The sequence below is a fragment of the Camelus ferus genome, chromosome 1 (genome assembly GCF_009834535.1).
Source record: "Camelus ferus isolate YT-003-E chromosome 1, BCGSAC_Cfer_1.0, whole genome shotgun sequence".
Classification (NCBI taxonomy): Eukaryota; Metazoa; Chordata; class Mammalia; order Artiodactyla; family Camelidae; genus Camelus; species Camelus ferus.
This window is the reverse complement of record NC_045696.1, coordinates 68,993,344-69,006,343: the sequence shown is the minus strand read 5'-3', so window position 1 is coordinate 69,006,343 and position 13,000 is coordinate 68,993,344. Positions and strand designations below refer to the sequence as shown.

The 13,000-nt window shown below is 45.8% G+C and overlaps 1 long non-coding RNA gene across 1 annotated transcript; it reads right to left on the bottom strand.

Annotated features, from left to right (window-relative positions):
* Positions 1 to 988: 988 nt before the first annotated feature.
* On the bottom strand, positions 989 to 7,511 carry LOC106730132. Its single transcript, XR_004320905.1, has 3 exons — positions 6,814 to 7,511; positions 4,462 to 4,693; positions 989 to 2,315 (listed from the first exon to the last, which is right to left on the bottom strand). It is a non-coding gene; the product is annotated as an uncharacterized LOC106730132 (long non-coding RNA).
* Between the last annotated feature and the right edge of the window lie 5,489 nt (positions 7,512 to 13,000).

The following is a 13,000-nucleotide window of genomic DNA, read 5'->3' as shown; positions in this document are numbered from 1 at the left end:
GTGATGTGTAGCTTTTCTTTCATTGAATATCAGCTGTCTTTGGGGGAGAGATGCATAAAATAAACGTGGCTGAATCACAACAAACAGTGGCATAACCCTTTGGGTGTCCGAGTCACCAGGACCTAACACTGGCCACTAGCCTGCTGTCAGGAATTAGATGCCTCTGTTCAGAATCCATCTTCACCACTTATTGTTTGTGTGACCCTGGTTGTTCCTTACTTCTTAGTTTCCTTGTCTATAAAATATGAATAATAAAATTAATAGTATCACCCTAGTAGGGTTACTGCACGAGTTCAATGACAATATTTGAAAAGTGCTTGATGTAACACCTGGCAGGTAAGTGCTCAGTAACCGTTAGCTTTATTTTCTGAGCATTTACAGTGTGCTGACACTATACGCAGAGCTCAGTGGCTCAGTGGCCGCCATTCCTAAGGTCCCACCCTTCTGTGGGGCAGGCATTCTTTTTTAATGGAAGTACTGGAGATTGAACCCAGGACCTTGTGCATGCTAAGCACGCATGAAGCAGGCATTCTTGATCAAAGCCTTCCCAAGGAGGAGGTGAGGGAGGACCGACCGAGCTTGGACCTTCTGCTGCATTGGTCATTTGAAATTAGGCATTCTGGAACCTCTGTCCACACGGGTGATAGGTAGAAATATATCGTGGTGAAAGCATCCTCTCAGTGGTAACAATTGTGAAATTTTTGTAAATCTGACTAAAGCTCCTTGAGGGTGGAACCTGTCCTTTTTTCATCTTGGTGTCTTCTATTCGTCTGGGTGTTCCCTGACCTAGTCTAGACACTTTCTCGGCCCACAGGGCTCAATAAATGTTCGTCAAGTAGAATTAAATATCATCTCTTGAAGTTCATCAGATGCTACTTCCCAAGAAACATTTTTCTCCTGGATCATTTATCCTGACTTTCTTAATTCTTCATGCCTTATCTTGGCATTCAAGTCCCTTCACAATGGACTTTCAATCCACTTTTTCTCCTGTTATGCATGCAGTAAATGGTTTATTGCAAGACTATTTATCAGAGTGGAAAAATTGAAAATGACCTTAATGTCCAGTGGCAGAAGAATGGTTGAATAATTCATGCTGCACTCATATATTGCTAATAGCTATCGTTTACCTTGTGCTTACCATGTATTGTCCTAAGCATTTTTCATGCAATTAATTCGTTAATCTTTAGAACCACTTTGTGAAGTAGATACTACTATTCTTATTTTACAAGTAAGGTAACAGAGCCAGAGAGGTTAATTAATTTGTCCAAGGTCACACAGTTAGGAGCTAGCAGAGTCAGGATTCAAACAGGCAGCCTGACTCCAGAGTCAGTACTCTCAAGCCACTAAACTAAACTGTCTTTCAGCCAACAAACAGTACAATAAGCCACTAATAACTTGCCTAAGAATGTTTGCCTTGCACCTAGTAAGGGCTGAAGTGAATGAATACATTTATTGTTCGATCTACATAGGAACTGCATATGATCTACTGTAAATAGGATACAAAAGCCGGATATCCCTTATATGCATTATGATCTCAACTCAATGGAAAGAAAATTGTACAGGAAACAACTGGGAGAAAACAGGTCAAAAGGTTAATTCTGCTTGTGGCTGATGGGATGACAATTTCCGCCCTGTCCCCGACCCTACCATCCCCACCTTTTGCCTCTTTATACTTGTCTGACTTTTCTAAATTTCCTAGAGCAAATTTTATCTTTAAAATCAGAAAAAAAAAAAGCAACTATTAAAAATAGATGTTTAAAAACATGAGGCTGTACAGAGGCAGGTTTGGGACAAATCACCAATAGGCATCAATCACTGTTCCCCCCACCCTCAAACGACTTGTTAATTTCAAAGACATTTCAGTGGCCCACAAGCTCTCTTGTGCAAAGTCTGATCATTCCTGTAGGTTATTCTGAAGGTCATTCTCAGGTCTTAAACACACAGGAAGCAGCTTCCACTTTGGTTCCGGTACAAGTCCCTTGGGAAAAACCAATTTCCTGGACCTTTTTGAGGGAATTCATTGCAAGCATCTTTGAGTCCTCAGAGTTCCTTTGCTCCTGTATTTCCTGCCATTGCCGGTGCATCTGGCTTTCTGGGCATAGTTTTTGAGTTTTGCCCTCAGGGCAGCAAGAGCAACAGTTTGGGCAGCTGCAGCCTATGAAGTGTCACCAATAGTTTGACAGGCTTGGCCAGTCTTTTGCAGCCTTGGGGACAGATGCAGTATGAAGGAAAGAGGCCTTGGTTTCAAGGCACAGCTCAACACTCACTAGTGGGCTTTAAGCATCTCATTTATCTCTGCGCCTCAGAGTTTTCATCTGTAAATGAGGATAATAAAGAGGCACACCGACCTCACAGGTCATTGGGAGCCTGAAGAGGGCTCAAGTCGGCGAATGCATATGCAAGCCATTTGCAAAAGTAAAGGTCTATCGTCCTGTGAATTTTTCCTTCCTCCCTCCCTCCCTCCCTTCCTCTCTTTCTTTCTGGAGCTTCCTTCCCACTTTCTTATATCTTTTGGAGTCACTGAGAAAGGCTAATTAAAATTAATTACAGGTTAAATTAATTAACATTAAAATTAAGGGTGGCATCTACAGAGGAGGACCTGGGAAGGGGGTAAGGGCTGGAAGAGCATCACAGGAGGGCGAGGGGTGTTGAGGAGGAGAGGATGACTGGCAGGAGCAGAACTTTGGGGAGAGGGGTGTTGTAAGCAAGTATCTAGAAAGTCTTGCCTCAAGATGTTTGGGTTACCATTTTGTCTCCTTAAGAAAACTTCTTTAAAGACGTCTCTCACTTTTTAATGTTCTTCGAGTGAGATTTGTAGACATTCCCTTAGCTCCCAAGCATTAATCTCCTGCTAAGACTGGCCTTAAGGCAGGAACAGGAGAAGGAGCTCAAGATGACTTAGGCACTCTAGGGTTCTAGAAAGATACTCCTTCCTAAAGTGAGGATTAAATGAGAACATGCACAGGGACTGCCTTGCACACAGGAAATGGTCAGTACATGGCAATTATAATTATTATGAACCAAGAGATAATTTGCTAAAATAAAACATAGGCAATTTAGAATAGAGACTTGGTTTCTCTTTTTATCTTCTAGGACAGAGCCAGACAGAAGCTGACAGGGTAATGTACAGTCCAACCACCCATGCGCCCACACGTGTCCATTTCTCCCCTGTCCTGATCACACCAGGCCCGTTCCCCACTCTGAGGTCATAGAGCCACCAGGCCACTGCTTGCTGTACCAGCCGTTTCCTCGTCTTGTGGCTGTGGTCCTCTCACGAGGCCTGTCTCTAGTGTCCAGCCTCTGCCCTCTAGTGTTCTTTCCCCTGGCCCCATTCCCTGCTCCACTGGCCCATCCATGTAGGGACAGCAGGAGCAGTCCCTGGTGCTTAAAGTAGAGATGCTGTTACTCTATTTCTATTTTCTGACTTGGGTTCTACAGACTTAGATGTGTCTGAGTATCTTCATCTTTGAAATTGGCAGCACTGAGGCCCAAGTCAGGGGATGCAGATAGACCACAGAGCAGTTCCTTTAACCTTGAGCGCCTTTATAATGAACAATAGGTGCTGAAAGGTGCAGAGAAGAACTGGGAAGGCTAAGGGTCTTTTTTTTTAATTGAAATATAGGCGATTTACAAGGTTGTGTTCATTTCTGGTGTACAGCACAGACATTCAATTACATATATATATATATATATATTTTCTTTTCAATATGTTATTACAAGGTATTGAAATAGTTCTCTGTGCTCCACAGTAGGACTTTGTTATTTATCTATTTTATATATAGTATTTAGTACCTGCAAACCCCAAACTCCCAATTTATCCCTCCTCTCTCCTCCCCCTGGTAACCATACGTTTGCTTTCTATGTCTGTAAGTCTGCTTCTGTTTTGTAAATAAGTTCACTTGTGTTTCCTTCCTTCCTTTCTTTCAAGGTTTCACATTAAGGGTATCTAAGGGTTTTGGTGAGCGTCTACAGCGGGGTGATGAATGGTTTAGAAGGGCATTTCCAACTGTGTGCATCTCTTTTCTTCCTCCCACCAGATTCTGTAATAACCTCCACTTCAAGAGTGCTATGAAAATATTCTTTGCAAGTGGATTGTTGTAAATGAACATTAAAAAGTAGGGCATTATTTGTATTAGCCAGTAAACTGCCTAAAGTGATGCGTGAGAAAGGCATCACCTAAAATATTATTCATGGGCAAAGGCTGAAGGTCAGCGCAGGGCAGGGGGAGTTAGTATTCATACTGCTAAGGAAAACCAGCTGTCAAGGCAGAGGCCTCAGAGACAATGGGTGAAGGAGGCTCATAAACAGGCTGGGGAGGACAGGATGGTCCCCCACACTGTGGTCCAGCCTCCCGCCTCTGACTTCTCGGGTAGGAGGCCCCAACTGAAGACATAGCCACCTTGAGCGAATAATCCACAGCTGCTCCCCATCTAGAAACTGGCCAGGGGTGCCCCTGCTTACCTGCTCATCTGCCTCGGAGCCCCAGGAACTTCTTGGGCTTAATGTCATCCATGGTCACCTTGGTCCTGTGAGCCAAGAATCCAGAGTGAGCCTGTCCGTTGTCTTTCCCATCATTTGGCTGGAGTTCTTCTGGGGAAAAGAACTGTGGAGTGGGGACTAGACCACCTTCTAGAAAAGCCTCTCCTCTGTTTCTTATTCTCGGTTCTTAAGTAGTGTTGACACACAAGTGATGCTGAGGACAGAAACGATTAAGGCTTTCAATGAATGCAGAAGAGGGTTCAAATTCTAGCTCTTCCATTTCCTAGGTGACTTCAAATTCCTCATCCATAAAGTGGGGTAAAGGCGACCATCTGTCTTATGACGAGGAGAGACAATAGAGTAAGCAAAGTGCTTCTGCTCCCCAGATGGTAGCCCTGGTTTGGACATTCTGCTTTCATTCCCTCTGGCCTTGCCACAGCACCTGCTGTACTTTCACTGATGTCAGTGTCCATACTGGTCTCTGCTCCTGTCATCCATTTTCCAGGATGCTCGCTGTCAGAGGAATTGGTGTAAAACATAAAGAGGTCTGTCATGCCCCTGCGCAAGATCTTAAGTTTCCAGTTTTCTCAGGATAAAGTCTGTGTAGCACCCTCCCGGAAACAGTCTTGTAAGAGTCTGTCTGCTTCTCCTCGTTAACTCACACATTTTACTGTTCTGAGCACCTTCTATTTGCCAGATCTACAGTGTGAGGCACTTACACAAGAACAGACAGCTAGGTGGTCATGGAGATGTGAATTCACTCTGCTTTTCATCCTTTCCAATTGGAGCTCTTTGTACTGAGATTTCTTTGTACCATATATATTAACTGTAATGCAACAGATAACCTTTCATTTATTTTTTTTTAATGCTTGTTCTCATAGGGGTTTAGAGAGACTATTTTCAAACTAGTACAAATATTTAATAAATACCATCTGGCAATTTCCTAATCAATAGACTATATTGCACAACAAATCACCTCACATCTTTCAGAAAGAAAAAACCATGAAATTCGATTAATAAAGACATCACTCTCTGAATTAGGACACAATTAAAATTTGTTTTGAATATTTCTTTTAGGGGAGGGGACACACTTCTACTCAATCCTCAGCAGCTGCAAAGGGCCAGCAGTGGGAGCAAGAGGGGTCCAGGACTTGGAGTCGGGGGGAAGCAGTGTTTGGAAGAAGGATGTTGGCGATGAGATGAGGAATGCCACCTCCCCTTTCCCAGGATGGTGGTGGGGAGAGGCCACCTCGATTTGGAAAGAAAGCCCTGGTCCTGGGTTTGGAGCACTCCAGTGTGTACAGAACTTTGTGTTCCCAGGGGACTCAGACTACTTTCCACTCTCCCTGTCTCCCCTCCCCTACCACAGAGCCAGATGCCAAGTGGGCCCTCGATAGACCTTTGGGAGATGATTATTGTCTCTGGTAATCATATACTCTCTAAGGAGGACTGCAATGGTGACCAAGGCAGCTTCTGGCCCTACTACAGGGCGGTTTTCTGTCTTAGGAAAGTGGTTCTGGGGCCACCAGCAATGGTCAGTGTGGGCGAGGGCTCTTGCTCAAAAAGTGGCTTCCTCTCACCTTTTCCTGGGAGCCTCAGATCGGCCCCAGTGAAGGAAGCAACCTCGCTCCCTTTACCACCCTACTTGAGACCTCCCACCCACCAACCTGCAGACTGCTTGCTCTGGAAATCTCCATCGGTAGGGACTCTCCGACCCTCCTTCCCTTTTGTATCTGCGGTTTTTGAGCACGCCCAACTTTGGGAGGTTCTTACCATACCCTGTGAAATAGATTTTTTTTTTTTTTTTTTTTTTTTGGTTTCATATTCTACACGAGAATTCGGGGCTTCAGAGAGGTTAAGCTACTTGCTCATGGTCACACAGCCAGTCAGTAGCAGAGGCAGGATTTATAGTCTCCGCTCGCTAGGATGAAAAGCCGGAGAGTGCTGGATTCAACCCTCCGGGACCTGTGCGGCTTAGGTGGAGCCAGCATTTGAGGACCCTTGCTCCACTGCTTTGCCCCTCCCTCTTGCCCCTCGGCCAGCTCTCCTGGGGGGTGGGGAGCAGGATCCCAGCATCACGCGGGGGTTAGGTGCACCACCTAACCAGGCACCGCTAATCCCGAGGCCCGCTTGTTAGCGACCTCCAGAGGACTGGGGCGGTTTGGGGCACCGTGTGGCAGGGGGTTGTAGGGGGGGACCCACTTAGCCTTCCCGACTATTTGCATAACGGAGATGGTTAGGTTCCCCCGCCCCTCCGCCACACTCTTCTTTCCTCTTTCCCGCGTCCCCTCCACCCCCCGTCCCCCGTCCCCAGCTCCTCCCCAGCAGACCCACCTTCAGTTCAGGGACTCCCGCGTGGGACTCCCAGCTCCCGGGCTCCCCGGCCGCTGCCGAACGCGGAGTCTGGAGGCATTCGGGGGAGGGGAGTCCTGGGCCGGGCCAAGCTGAGGAAGACGCCTGGGGCACTGCCTGGAGCTAACAAAGGGAACCCGCTGCCTGACGGCTGGGGCGCGGAGCGGGCGGAGCAGCCGCTTTCGGCGGCCGAGAATGCTGCGAGTGAGTAGGGTTGCGGCCGGCGGCGGCGCGGCGCGGGCCCCGGGGAGGAGCGGAGCGAAGGGGCGCAGGAGGGGAGCGGCGCGGCCCAGGGCGCGCCTAGGGTGCAGGGAATCCGCGTTAAGCACCCCTCAGCAGCCTTAGCCGCGTGGACCCGCCACCTTTTGACAGAGGGTATCTGTGGATTAATCTGGGTCGAGGGGTCGCCCTGGCTTCTCTCCGGCTCAGCCAGCCTGCGAACCACAACAAACCCACGTGCTGGCGGCCCCCGGGAACCCCACTTTCTCCACCCCATCGTCAACAGGGGAGGGAGGTGCTTTGCAGAGTCCAGGTTCCTTCAGATCTTGCCTGCTGGATTTCAGACAGACAAACGGAGGCCCGCGGCAGGGGTGGGGGCACAGGCACCATAACAAACGCACGTGCGCCCAGCCCTGGCATCTGGGCTCACCGCAAGCCCTTAGGAGCCGCCCTGCGGAACCCGGCCATTGTCTCAACTGCCGGGGAGGGAGCGGTGCTGGGGGCGCCACTTGCTGGAGGAGGACGACAGAGACATTTAAAAGGTACCACTTGGGCATCAGACCAAACTGCACGACTTAAAAAGGGAAATGTGAAACGAGAAGGAAGCTACAAAAAGATTACCTCAAGCTAAGAGTGTGTCCTCGGTGCATGATTTGATGTGACCTGGACAACCTCTCGCGTCCACCTCCCGGAGGTTTCTTAGAGATGGAGGTTGAATTAAGGGTCTGTGGGTCCTCCTCCAAAAAAAGACCGTGCCTAGCGCACCATTGTCCCTGCACCGCCTCTGCTGGGGACGGCGAGCGCCTCCTCAGCCTGCAGAAAGAACAGTCTGATTTAAACAGCGCCCAGCGCGGTCTTGGGTTTCGCTTGAGCTTTTGCCCTGTAGGTCCCCGCGTCTAGCCTGCCCTGGTGTCATTGGCCCCTTTTGGCTTGCTGTGCGTTTTTACAAAAAAGGCCAGCCTAGGCCTCTTGTTCTAGGTGGGGACGCTATTATTTTTAGTTCTATCCGAGTTCATTTGAGAGAAATTCCTAGGTCCGGAGAGGCCTCTTGTTTGTTTTGCTTTTCCTTTGCTTACGTATGCTCAGCTCAGCTTTTCGTTCATCAGACCTGTTCAGGCAGCAGTGAGATTGGGGGTGGGGTGCGGTGGGCGGGTCATGAATTGGCCTCTTAGGTGATGGTGTGGGTGCAGAAGGAAGCCGGTCAGGTGGTGGGAGTGGGTGGTGTGCGCGAAAGCCGAGGAACCGCCGCCTAAGTGTGCTTGCGGAGAGGTCGGGCTGCGGCCAGCATATTAACCTGCCCCTGGGGGTCCTCCAGCCCTGCACCTCGGTTGTTGAGGCTCTCAAGAGCATCCAGTGAGCCCCCTTATTTTACAGGCAGGGAAAGGGAGGCCAAGAGAGTTCAGCTACTTGTCCAAGTTTAAACCAAGTGAAATCAGCAACCGAGAGAGGATTGAATATGGGTCTCCAAACTCCCACACTGCACGCAGCCCTGCCGACAACCAAAGTCGGAACCCGGATTCCGTGGTTGGCTGGAAAGGCAGTGGCCTTAGGCAGAATAGAGTTAAACAAAGGAAGTAATTCAGATTGAAAGCTGCACCCTTCCATTATCCCTTTCAAGAGTTCTTTATTCATTTGAGAAAAGCTAGATTTAGTAATTCCTTACTCTCCCAGCCTTTCATAATCCTCGTTATTTCTCTTTCCTGGCTGCCGGGTCCCCTCAAGATGGACCGGGGCCAGCTGTGGAGACTTAAATGTTCTGCGTCTCATCCCGGTGCCAGGAGGCCTTTGTTTGAGCCTAAGCAGGAGGGGAAGAAAGTGTCTGCCAGGGAGCTACTCCTGAGCCGCTTGCGGCAGAACAAAGCATTGTTTTCATTGATTTTGTGTAATTAAATTTTTAAAACGAGAGTGCCTCAGAAGTAGCTACTTATTTTTGTATTTGGCAGAGGAAAAGTTGGAAAATCAAGAAAACACTTTGAGTCTTGTGTTTCCCCAAAGTCAACGTGCTGTTTCACTCTCTCCCTCTTATCTCCTAGTTACACTTGTTTCTTTTCTTAACGGTTTCCAGGGTGTTTTGTTTTTGTGATAATTACACTTGGCGCTTGGGTATAGTTCTCATCAGGATGCTAGTCCTGTAAGGAATTTCCGAAATCATCTGGCCAGATCCTTTGATTTTCTGAATGGAAAAAACTGAAGCTCAAAAAGAAATTACTTGCTTAAGGACACACAGCCAGGTGACTGCTTTCAGTGCCTCTCTTTTCATGAAAGGGAAACTGTTGCATCAAAAGAGTTTTTGTCTTTTGTCGGTACCCCAGAGTAAAGTCAAAGTTATGATGGTTGTTATAACAACGCCCTTTAAGTCAGGGAATGAATTCCTTAAGGATTTAAATAAGTTTTGGTTACTAAACAAATCTGTGGATCCCAGTGGTAGATATAGTGAGGAATATTATTGTTATTGGGGGTGGGTTTTCCCTCCTGCCCAGTCTCTGCCCACGATGTTCTGGTGGAGTGGGAGCTGCTCGAGCTTTAGAGGCAAAGGAGCATGTTTGGTTGACTCTCCTCTCTCCTATGTTCCATGAGAGCCAGCAGGCTGCATCCACACTGACATAACGGGAGGAACCTGTAAGCATCTCCTGGGGTTGAGATGGGTATTAAGTCACATGACACAGGCTTCTGCCTGTTTGGACCTCTTGACAGGGTTGGGTGCTCACCAGGTTTTTAGTGGTAGAGAATGATGGCGGGAGAATAACCCCATAGGGGAAGCCCTGTGCTCAAATGCAGAGACCCATCCTCGTCACAAAGAGGTGTGAATGTCTGCCTGACTGGAAACGGGAGGTCTTTGGTGGTTGTGAAGTGTGTGTGACTCCAAGGAAAATAAATCTAGTAAAAAATAAATAAAAAACAAACCCAGAAATTTCACATCCAGGCGAGTGCAGTCTGAAGTCATTCATTCTGCAGTTACTGACAAATGTGCAGGTGGGGGTGCAGTGGGGGGTGGTTTCTGTGCTCAGCCTAGAGTTACACAGAATCAGACTCACTCTTTGCCCCACTACCCATGCTGAGAACAAGCACATTTGGACCTCCCCTCAGAAACTGCCCTCAGGAGCTCACAGAAAACAGATTTAATTTATCTCAATATTGACCTCTGGGGGCACAGGGTTGTCCCTTCAGGAGACAAATCAAGAGCAGGTTGTAAAAGAGAGAGTGAAAGAGGGAAGGCCACAAGGAGAATGTGGAGCTCTACAAATGGGAGTACGTGGTTGCATTAAAAAAAAAGACAGGAGCAATTCACTGCTGAAATTCACAGTAATCCTCTGGAACATTAGGGTCTTGAGAATTTGCTTAGACTTGGTATCAGTGATTTATTCAATTAGGACTGAATTGGGGAAAAATACATTTTTCTTGTGTGTCTGCATGTATACTGAATATAGTCTGACTCCAACAAATGTACTTTTTAGAGTTTTATATGTAATAGTAACATGGTAAGCAATGCAGTGTCATCACATTGAAATACTGGGGTGATTTTTCTAAGTCAACACTAGAAAGGTCAGATTAACCTTTTTTTTATTTTTATTTTTATTATTTTTTTTACTAATAGACTTTTTTTTTTTTTTTGGAGCAGTTTCAGTTTCGCAGCAGAATTGAGCAGAAAATACAGAGAGTTCGCACATAGTCCTCCCCACCCACACATACATACTCCCCTGCCTTCAACATCCCTCATCAGTGTGGCATATTTCGTACAATCGATGAATCAACATGGACACGTTATTATCAACCAAAGTCCACAGTTTACATTAGGGTTCACTCTTGATGTTGTACATTCTATGGGTTTTGACAAATGCATAATGACATGTAGCCACCACTACAGAATAATTTACATTGCCCTAAAAATCCCTTGTGCTCCATCTGTTCATTCCTCCCTCCCTCCTTCCCTCTCCCCAAACCGCTGGAAACCACAATCTTTTTACCGTCTCTGTAGCTGTGCCTTTTCCAGAATGTCATTTGGTTGGAATTGTACAGTTTGTTGCCTTTTCAGACTGGCTTCTTTCATTTAGTAATATGTCTTTTAAGTTTCTTCCATGCCTTTCATGGCTTGATAGCTCTTTTTTTTTTATGTATTTTTAAATTACATATATGTACTGTTCATTGTTTCTAAGAACATTTAGAGCTTCAGCTTTTAAACTTACATAGTTATCAAACAAATAAAGCCAACCACAAAATAAGAATTAATTCAAAAAGATATATACACTCTGCTATTAACAGCAACATTATTTATAATTGCCAAGATATGGAAGCATCCTAAGTGCACATCAATAGTTGAATAGATAATGAAGATGCAGCATACATATATGCAATGGCATAAGAAAGAAGGAGATTTTGCCATTTGCAGCCTTTAATTCACTTTTTTTTTCACTTCAAAAACCAGAATTTTATAACTGGCATGAACATTTCCATTACATCAAAAACAACAAAATACCTAGAAATAAACCTAACCAAGGAAGTTACCTATACTCCGAAAACTGAAATGACACAAAGAAATGGAAGGATTTCTTGTGCTCTTGGTTTGGAAGAATCAACACTATCAGAATGGCCATGCTACCCAAAGCAATCCACAGATCCAGCGCAACCCCCGTCAAAATACTCACGACATTCCTCACAGAACTAGAACAAACAATTCCAAAATTTATAAGGAACCACAAAAGACCCTGGACAGCCAAAGCAATCTTTTATAGGTCTTTTTTTTTTTTTTCCTCTTTCTTCTTTTTGTTCTCTTTTCTTATGATTTAATGACTAGAGAAGTTCTTTAACATTTGTTATAAAGCTGATTTGGTGGTGCTGAATTCTTTTAGCTTTTGTTTATCTGTGGAGCTTTTGATTTCTCCATCAAGTCTGAATGAGAGCCTTGCTGGATAGAGTATTCTTGGTTATAAGTTTCCTCCTTTCATTACTTTAAATCTATCGTGCCACTTCCTTCTGGCCTGTAGAGTTTCTGCTGAAAAATCAGCTGATAACTTTATGGGAGTTCCCTTGTATGTTATTTGTTGCTTTTCTCTTGCTAATTTTAATATTTTCTCCTTATCCTTAATTTTTGTCAATTTGATGACTACGTGCCTTGGTGTGTTCCTCTTTGGGTTGATTCTGTGTGGTACTCTCTGTGTTTCCTGGATTTGGGTGACTGTTTCCTTCTGCAAGTTGGGGAAGTTTTCAGTAATTAACTCTCCAAAAAATTTTTCAGGTCCTTTCTCTCTCTCTTCTTTTTCTGGGACCCCTATAATGTGAATATTAGTACACTTCTTGTTGTCACAGAGTTCTCTTAAACTATCCTCATTTCTTTTCATTCTTTTTTCTTTTTTCTGTTCTGCAGTAGTGATTTCCACTAATCTGTCTTTTAGTTCATTGATCCATTCTTCTGCCTCATTTAGTCTATTTATATTTTCCAACTCTTTGCTAAAAACTTCACTCTGTGCATCTGTACTCCTCTTGAGTTCTCTGAACATCTTTGCCATCATTACTTTAAACTTTTTCTCAGATAAATTGCCTATCTCCTCATCAGTTACGTCTTCTGGGATTTTATCTTGTGCCTTGGCCTGGGAGATACTCCTCTGCCACCTCATATTGTCTATCTTTCTGTGTGTTTGTGGATTCCTTCCACAGGCTTTGGGATTGTTTCTTATTTCTAGTATCAGCCCTGATGGATGAGGCTGGATTAGAGGCTTATGCAGGTTTCCTGGCAGGAGAAGCCAGTGCCTGCCCACTGCTGGGTGAAGCTTGGTCCTGGACCAAGGGGTAGGTGGGTAGGGCTGTGTCTAGAGGCCTTTGCGGCTTAGGAAGTCCGCTGATGGGTGTGGCTGTGTTCCCACCTGTATGTTGTTTGGCCTGAGGCTTCCCTACAGGCTGTTGGGTGGGGCTGGGTCTTGGTGCTAATGATCCAATCAAGATGTCAGCCTCCAGG